This window comes from Camellia sinensis, chromosome 3, assembly GCF_055761805.1.
Source record: "Camellia sinensis isolate YWXY chromosome 3, ASM5576180v1, whole genome shotgun sequence".
NCBI lineage: Eukaryota > Viridiplantae > Streptophyta > Magnoliopsida > Ericales > Theaceae > Camellia > Camellia sinensis.
Genome location: NC_138963.1, coordinates 94,786,373 through 94,795,320, shown reverse-complemented (window position 1 = coordinate 94,795,320; position 8,948 = coordinate 94,786,373). Strand labels below are relative to the sequence as shown.

General features: G+C 35.9%; 1 pseudogene across 1 annotated transcript; it reads left to right on the top strand.

The window, feature by feature from the left end:
• Nucleotides 1-788: 788 nt before the first annotated feature.
• Nucleotides 789-4,221, top strand: LOC114270093 (acetyl-CoA acetyltransferase 2-like; annotated as a pseudogene). Its single transcript, XR_014363353.1, has 11 exons — nt 789-793; nt 841-979; nt 1,189-1,266; nt 1,353-1,418; nt 1,587-1,672; nt 2,162-2,261; nt 2,402-2,512; nt 2,607-2,648; nt 2,815-2,901; nt 3,037-3,142; nt 4,207-4,221. The product of XR_014363353.1 is annotated as an acetyl-CoA acetyltransferase 2-like (transcript).
• The last annotated feature ends 4,727 nt before the right edge of the window (nt 4,222-8,948 follow it).

The window sequence follows — 8,948 nt, the reverse complement described above, 5'->3', positions numbered from 1 at the left end:
GATTAAAGTTCTCAGTCTACTCCTTCAGATTTGTTCTCAGTCTACTCTCTCGCTCGATTTCAAACACGCTCTCTGTCTCGATTTCGAAAACTCTCTCTCTCTCTCTCTCTCTCTCTCGATTTCAGATCTGGCGATGATTTGAAGGCCACCACTTGGATTGTAGATTTTGAAGTTTGGTTCTCCATTTTGTGAGTTTCAATTCGTTTAGCCATTTCTTTTTCTTTTTGTTTTTTTTTTTTTTTTTTTTTTTGGTTGAAGAGTGTATACATTCATACTCATATCTTGCATCTCTATAACACATATCTCTGATGGATAAACATGAGTTGAGATCGATTGCTTTGATTCGTTTTATAACACATATCGCTGGTCAATGATTTTATGAAGATGGCTCCATACATTTAAACTTGATAATTTTGTTAAACGTGTTGTTGCTCTTGCTTTGTATGGGTCCACTGTTTAGTCTATGGCCATTCGTTGTGCCTCAGATTAGTGATTAACCTTTATGCTCGAGTTCTCCTTCAAATGTTGACTCTAATTCCCATTGTCCTTCAAATGTACTATGTATTTCTACAGATTCTAAACTTTCATTCTTGTTGATTTGAACATCTTTGAAATCATATCAAATTCTCAACCTCCATACTTTTTAAATAGTTTTCAAAGTATTGCTTCTCTTATTGATTCCTTTTAGCTAATTCGTTATTAAATACACTAGGATGATATTGGAATACTGGACTTCCTGATCTGCTATTATTGTCTTTATTGCTTCAATATCCTAGTTAGTCATATTAATGAAGTACCTCCTATGTTGCAATTTGTGTTGAAATTTTTATTTAATTGCAGGAAGGGATCTTGACTTGGACATGATTCTCTTGTTGATGGTATGTTGAAAGATGGATTGTGGGATGTTTATAACGATTATGGAATGGGAGTTTGTGCTGAATTATGTGCAGAACAACATAAAGTAACAAGAGAAGAGCAAGTTGGTTACAAACCTACCTATTGAGATGTTGATGTAACATTTCTTACTCATTTGGTCTATTTTCTAGTAACTCAAATTTATAATGATGAAATTCTCCATTTGTAATTAATCACTCTCTTTCATTCCCCCTCACAAGAATCATCTTGCATGAATTTTGTTATTTTTCTTGCATAAAAGTTGCATTACTTATATCTGGATAACTTGTGCAGGATGATTATGCCGTTCAGAGCTTTGAGCGTGGTATTGCAGCTCAAGATTCTGGTGCCTTTGCATGGGAAATAGTTCCGGTCAAATAACTAGTTCTAAGTTTCTAGTGAAGCCAATGAAATTTTGTTGTAAATCAGTATGTAAACCATAATTTGGTGATGTGCAGGTTGAAGTTTCTGGAGGAAGAGGAAAACCATCAACAATTGTTGATAAGGATGAGGGTCTTGGAAAGGTGAATTATTTTATCAATATGTTTACATGGAGTAACGCCCCCTCCCGTCTTCCCCAATAAAATAAGTACATAAATAAAAAGAAAATTTTTGTGGAATCAGTTAGTTCTATTTGCCTCAATACCTGGTTGTTGATAATGTTACCAATTGTTGCTTTTCTGTGTTGCCAGTTTGATGCTTGAAAGTTGAGGAAGCTCCGACCAAGTTTCAAGGAGACTGGAGGTTCTGTCACTGCTGGCAATGCTTCTAGCATAAGGTTTATTGCTTGTTCTTCCACATTTTGATCCTTAATTATTTTTTATTTTCAATTTGCCTGATTAAACCATGTATAAGGGGCTTCTTTTCACTTATAGTGCTTATTTCACTGTATTTCCTTCCAATCGTTAGTTATTTTTTATTTTCAATTTGCCTTATTGAACAATGTATAACGGGCTTCTTTTCACTTATAGTACTTATTTCACTGTATTTCCTTCCAAAGCATCTCATTGATTTTAGAAGAACCTTACTCTTGTATATGATCATACTTGGAGTTATAGGGTGCTGTTCTCCATCAATTTATTATCTGATTTTCCTACTAATAGTTAAAGTTGATAATATAATTGGTTGCACTTTTTTGGGATGGATATAGTTGCTCTGTTTCTTAGTTACATTGAAGTGGTACCGTGGTATTCATTTTCTTGTGCAAGTCTTATAAAAAAACTGAACAGCAACACTTTACTAAAAGTAAATTTTTTTACGTTGATAGTGATGGTGCTGCTGCTTTAGTCTTAGTGAGTGGAGAGACGGCGCTTAAGCTTGGGTTGCATGTGATTGGAAAGATCGCAGTATATGCTGATGCTGCCCAGGTACTTATCCAATATATAGTAGACTAAATAAATGCTAGAGGCTTCTGTGAACATAAAAAAGAAAAATATGTTGCTCATTTTCGTTTCTATCATCTTTTGGGTTTTATGTTCTCGGGGCTGATATGAGATATGCCGTGCAGGCACCAGAACTATTTACAATTGCTCCAGCCCTTGCAATACCAAAAGCTATTTCAAATGTTGGCTTGGAGGCTTCTCAAGTTGATTATTATGAAATTAATGAAGCCTTTGCAGTAAGCTTTCATGCCTAATTGATAATTTGGACCTAGCAACTAATTTGTCAAATATGAGTTAATTAAAATCTTATTTATCATGTGGTCTGTGCAGGTTGTCTCCCTTTCAAATATGAAACTTCTGGGACTTAATCCAGTGAGTTTATTAATCTTTGGTCAATGATCTTGTTTGAACTTTTTGTTCTAAATTTGTTTTGTGTAGCTCTTCTTTTGTTATTACTACCCTTTGCCTTCAGAATTTCATGGGCACGAGGGTTGGCCCTATCCTATTTTGTTAATCACCTTTTTAATGTTGATTGTAGGAAAAAGTAAATGTACATGGTAGAGCTGTATTTTTGGGCCATCCTCTCGATTGCAGTGGTGCCCGTATCTTGGTCACGCTTTTGGGGGTATGTTTCTACTGTATTACTGTTTTATGTTATGTAAATATATACTGCATAGCTATTCTTGCTGTGTGACTATTAATTCTTGGGATGAAGGGTTTTCCCTGTGGCTTTGCATTAATTTGAAGTGTAATGTTTTAGGTACTGAAGCAGAAGAATGGCAAATATGGAGTTGGCAGTGTTTGCAATGGAGGATGAGGTGCATCAGCCCTGGTTGTGGAGCTCCTGTAATTTTTTTTTATGTTTGGTAAGTCTCATTAATAGTGTATTTCAATTAGTACTCGTATCTATCAACCAATGGACTTAAGTCCCTCAGATCCTTTTCTCAGTCTCGATGCCTTTTGCGTGTTAAATCTTCGATGCCAAATCCACATTTGTTCATTCTGACTGAAGCAGAAGGAGAAGATAAACTAGAGTCCAAGTCATCCATCCTAAAAACAAAACCAATATATTAGATGCCATTTCCTGAAGCACTCAAAAAGGAACACATGCAGTTAGGAATCAACAACCCTTGATATGTTTTCATCAATAGCAAGAGAGGAAATGAAAATTTTCACATAAACATATGTAAATTGTCGAGCCTCTATCAAATATGCATTTACCAGCAATTTAATGGTGGTGAATGGTGAGACACCATTACAATTAATGGTAAGTGAAACAAATAAACAAAATAGCAAGTCCATGTGAGCATCCATTCATATCCTCTACCCAAAACCAGCATATTTCTCAAACTATTATATCTATCTACCACACCATATACTATGCCATCCCACCAAATAGCATTGGGGACTTTAAGAGATCTTTATACCGTATGATGAGTATTTTTCCATGATCATAATAAACTTGAAGAGTTGGAGAATAAACTTAAAGAGTTGGAGAGAGTTGACCCTTGCTAGAGGTTCTTCTGAATTTTGTAGGCACCATGGAGTGTGAAAGTTCATAAGGAATAGTTCTGTTTTTTATACATATAATGACCCTTGGGCGAAAGATTTTAGATAAGAAGCAATAGTACCATATATAATTTTAGTTTATTTGTGAATTTTATTTTATTAATGAAGTTGAATTTTTTTAGGATTTTATTCTTAGTTTATATTTGTTTCCTTATTGGAATTTATTAGTTTGGCTTGCCTATATATTGTTTTGGATGAACTATACTTTATTATTGTCTCTCTTCTTGATTGAATATGCATACAAACTCATAGAAAGTAGACCGGGTTATTTGGTCTTATTTATTGATTGGCTTCAGGTTCATTCTAAACCATTCTAGTTGGATTGCTTTCTCCTTCTCACTTATTTGTTGATTGGCTTCAGGTTCAATCTAGTTGAGTTCTATGATGTGCATGGTCATAAACATTAGAAAATGAGGGTCAGGAAATTAAAAGGAGAGATTTAGAAGGTGGAAAGTCCATGGACATTAAATGGATTTTGTTTTTTCTCAGTGATTTAAAATTGTTGCCTAGATTCTGTAATCTACGCACACAAACTTATTATTTTCTGTTTCAATAATATGCTGCCCTGTACTTCTTGTTTTTATCATTTTATTCTCTTTCCTTCTCAATCACCTTATGGGATTGTTGGAATTGCAGATTGTGAGTCTAGTAAAGACATTGTCTTGGAACTCCACTTGTTCTCTACATTAATGGGAATGGTGGCTTTCTTGAGCGGATGAAAGGAACTGGGGTTGATGTGATTGGACTGGATTGGACAGTGGATATGGCAGATGGAAGTAAACATTTGGAAATGGAATTAGCATATACAAGGAAATGTGGAACATGCTTGTTTATTTTCTACTCTTCCTGCTTTGACTGATGGAATTAAAAGGTTTGTGATGAGAACTAAAACTTGGGACTGAACTTTTCCTATCAATTACTGCCTATACCCGATGACTTAGGAATAACTACTAGATGTTTGGATATTGACTTGCCTACTTGTTTTTTTCTTCTTATTGTACATATGACCAAATTTGATGTTTGTATTGATTTCACATGATTCTGGGAACTTCTTTAATTAAATTATTAATCAAATTTCAATCAAATTTGATTTCACAGTATTTGGTGTGTTTTTAGTTTTTTGATGTTCGAAATTTGATTGCCTACTGGATTGGACAGTGGATTTGACTTGTTTTTTTGATGTTTGCCTATTGATAATTTAATTGAGTAAGTGCCAACAGGCACATGATCACTAGCTTAATACATTACTAAAGCACAAATTTCACTGGTTGGATTGTAGCCCAACTTTCTGGACTGGTTGGTCACTACAGATGACCAGAAAAAATGCAAAGAAATGGAAAATTTGGGGTCCTAGTTGCTTATAAATCTAACAGTTTGGTTGCATAGAGCAAACATAAAACATGAGATCACAAATTATGAATACAGTTTACAACAATAGCAGCATAGAGAAAACAAAAAATGATATTTTATTTCATGTTCTTGCATCAGCAGCCAATATATATTCAAAAAAAATAAAAATAATAAAAAATGCCACTTAATGATGTCATTCTGACGTCACACGTTAGCTTCTTGCAGCAGAAGCAGGACAAAAAAAAAAAAAAAAAAAAAAGGTGGCATTTTTTGAGAAACGCCACTAAATGACGTCATTGTGATGTCATACGTTAATTTGGGACGGAAGGAGAGACGGGCGTCAAATATTTTACGACGTTATAAAAAACGCCGTCTAATATTTTTAGCGACGTTTTTAAAACGTCGGAAGCTATTGCGGCGGCCGTATCAGCGACGAAAAATTTAAACGCCGCCATAAGCTATTACGGCGTTTTTCAGGATTTTCACGGCGTTTTACAAACGCCGCTAAAAAGCAAATTTCCTGTAGTGACATGGACAAAATCTTCTTAGAATTAAGCCAAAATCATGTTAGAATAACAGTCTAAAGCATGATACACATTAGGCTAGTTCATGGAATTGCACTACAAGTGCATGGAGCATGCATGGGGGCATCAAACCAACCCAAAACAGATCTAAGGCATGTTAAGACAACACCAAAATACCTACTGAGATAGCCCCAAAATAAGCTAGAAAGACATGCTCAAACATGAGGCATATAAGACTAGTTTGCAAAATTTACACTACAAGTGTTTAAGGCATGCAAGGGATGACAAAACCAAGTCAAAACAGTGGTATGCCATGTTGAAATAAGGCCTAAAATAGGCTGAGATGTGGCCAACACAAGCTTAACAAACATGCTCAAACATGAGGCAAATGAAGCAAGCATTCAAGAACACAAGGAAAGGGGATGACCTTCTCCTATTTGGGACGTCAAAACACCATTTCCACCACTGAAATTCCTCTGAGTTTCAGTGGTGAGAAGGCCAAAACAAGGTGGTCCCAATAGCTTAAAAGGAAGATTCAAAACAAGGCCTAACAAGACACAAGAGGGGGTAGACTACCCCCAACGCAAAAGAGACCTTAAACAAACATGCTAAGGACTAAAAATCAGAACTTTTTCCAGTAGGAAGTTAAGCCTAAAACACAATGCAAAAAAGGCTAAAATCTTAAGCAAAAAGCAAGGTTCAAGAGGGTAAAAACTCACCCTTGTAGAACCCCTTTAAAGCTGTAACTCCAGCAACTTTCCTTGATCAAAACCAGTCCAAAGACCCCAAAACCAACCTCAAAGAGCCTCAGCAACAAGAGTATGGTGTTTGAGTGTGTGTTTGTGTGCAATAATATGATGAAAATGCACTTTTGAACACAAAAATGAAGAGAAGATGCAAGATATATACAAAGATGTATGTATAACTCTTAAGCACCAAAATCTGAACCTGGAGGAGGGAGGGGGAGGTTCTCTTATATAGAGAACCAGAGGTTAAGCTTGTTGGACAAGCTTAGGCCTAAAGCCATCCCTCTATACACGTGTATGGAGGATCACTTATGTGCCCTCCAGCTATTACAGCTGGCTAAAAAATATCTCCAAAAAGGTGCTAGAAAGCTGTCGACCAGTTGAAGTGGTCGGCCAGCTACTTCTACTAGTCGGCCGACTAGTGGAAGTGGTCGGCCAGGGAAGAAAGTGGTCGGCCATGGGGGGAGATGGTCTGCACACTGAAAGCAAGGTGGTGGTATGGTGGCCGACCAGAAAAGCTGTCCAAAGACCAAGAAAACCAGTTAGCCGACCAAAAAACTGGCTGGCAGGAAGGAAAGTGGTCTCCAAGGGGAAAAACTGGTCTCCCACCCTTATACCACCTTCCAAACAAGGAAAACAAGGTTTGTACCAAAAACAAACCAAAAAAGATACAAGACAAGAGTCCGAGAGGCAAGGCGTGCAGCCGGGAGCCTCGAAAACTAGTCTACAGGCACCAAAAGTGGTCTACAACCACAAAAGTGGTCTCCCAGACCACAGTGGCCCTCTAGGCCAAGGCAACAAGGCATGGTTCGAAAACCAAGCCAAACGGAGAACGTTAAGTAGTCCCGAGACAAGGCGCGCTGCCGAAGGCTCCAAAAATCGGAAACTGGTCTCCAAGCAGGAAAAGTGGTGTACGACCACGAAAAATGGTCTACGACCACACCTCTCCCCCTCTCCAGGGAAGAGAAACATGGCTTGGTCCACAAACCGAGCCAAAGCACAAAGAGTTCAGAGGCCCGGAGGCAAGGCACTCAGCCGAAAACTCCGGAAACTCGAAACGAGCACAACATGCACTATCACCGAGCGCTCAATCGATGATGTCTGTGTCTTAAAGTCGGTCAAAAATGGGGTGTCTACACTCATCGTTGTGGATTTGATATCGGCGTTATGGATTCAACGTTGGATAAGACAATTTTGAGGTGAAGACGGTGGTGGAAGAGGCACATTAGGGTTGATTCAATTTGGGCATGGATTCGCTAAGTAATTGATAGTACACTCGTGTAATTCTTTTTTTGTCTTCTTAGTGGATTGTTTTGTAACTTTGACCCGTGATTTTTTTTTCACAATTGGAGGCGCTCCAATTGTGGTTTTTCCACGTTAAATCATTGTGTCGATTCGTCTTTGATTGTTTGATTGGGATTGTTATTTACTGGTTAAAATTGATACATAATCACAAATAAATATCTCAGGGATTTTTAGATTTTTCATGTTCCTTCATGCCAAGCATGCTCTATTTGGTTCACTAGAATGAGTTGAAATGGAATGGAATGATCATTTCTTAGGTTCTCATATGGAATAACTATTATCTTGAAATGGTGAATGATGATTCCATTTGTAATATATTTTGTCATTATTTTTTTAGTTAACCAAATATGGAAATAAATATTTTGATCAAATGATCATTCCATTTTGCTTCATTTCAGTGAACCAAACACTACCTTAATGTTACCATTTGCAAGTTATGACATTTGTGAATTTGATTACCACAAATGTAGTTTATTATCACAAATTTATTTTTTTAAATAAATTTGTAGTTTATTATGCAAAACCGTGCATGGCATGGGGATTATGGTAATGTTACCATATGCAAGTTATGACATTCGTGAATTTGATTAACACAAATGTCAGTCAATCTTATGAGAGTCCTAACTAAAATAATATATATATATATATATATAAAATAGAAAAGTTATAACCAAATACCATTATACGGACTGGATAAGGGGGGATTGTAATCCACCAGACTATTTGGTTAGACTGAATTTGTATCCTATGTTTGTTTAGTCATTGAATTAGATGTCTAGATCGGATTATTCTATTAAATTTTATGTTTGTTTAGTCATGGGATTAGATATTTGAATTGGACTATTCTATTGAATCCGATGTGTATCCTATTTTATTTAATTTAATTTTTTTACTAGAACTTTTTAAAAATTAAATAAATAGAACATCAATAAAAATTATATAAATTTATTCTAATTTTTAGTTGAGATTTTTTAATTTTATTTTAATTTGAACTTTTAAATAAATTGAACTTTTAATTTTATTGTTAATTAAATAAATTGAACTTTTAATTTACTAAAATTATATAAAATTTACTAGTCCAGATGGACTCATAATTCGGTGCAAAAATTTTGAACCAAATAATAGACTATTCCATCCACCGGACTGTAAGTCCTATCCCATGCTCTTATCTCTCCAAA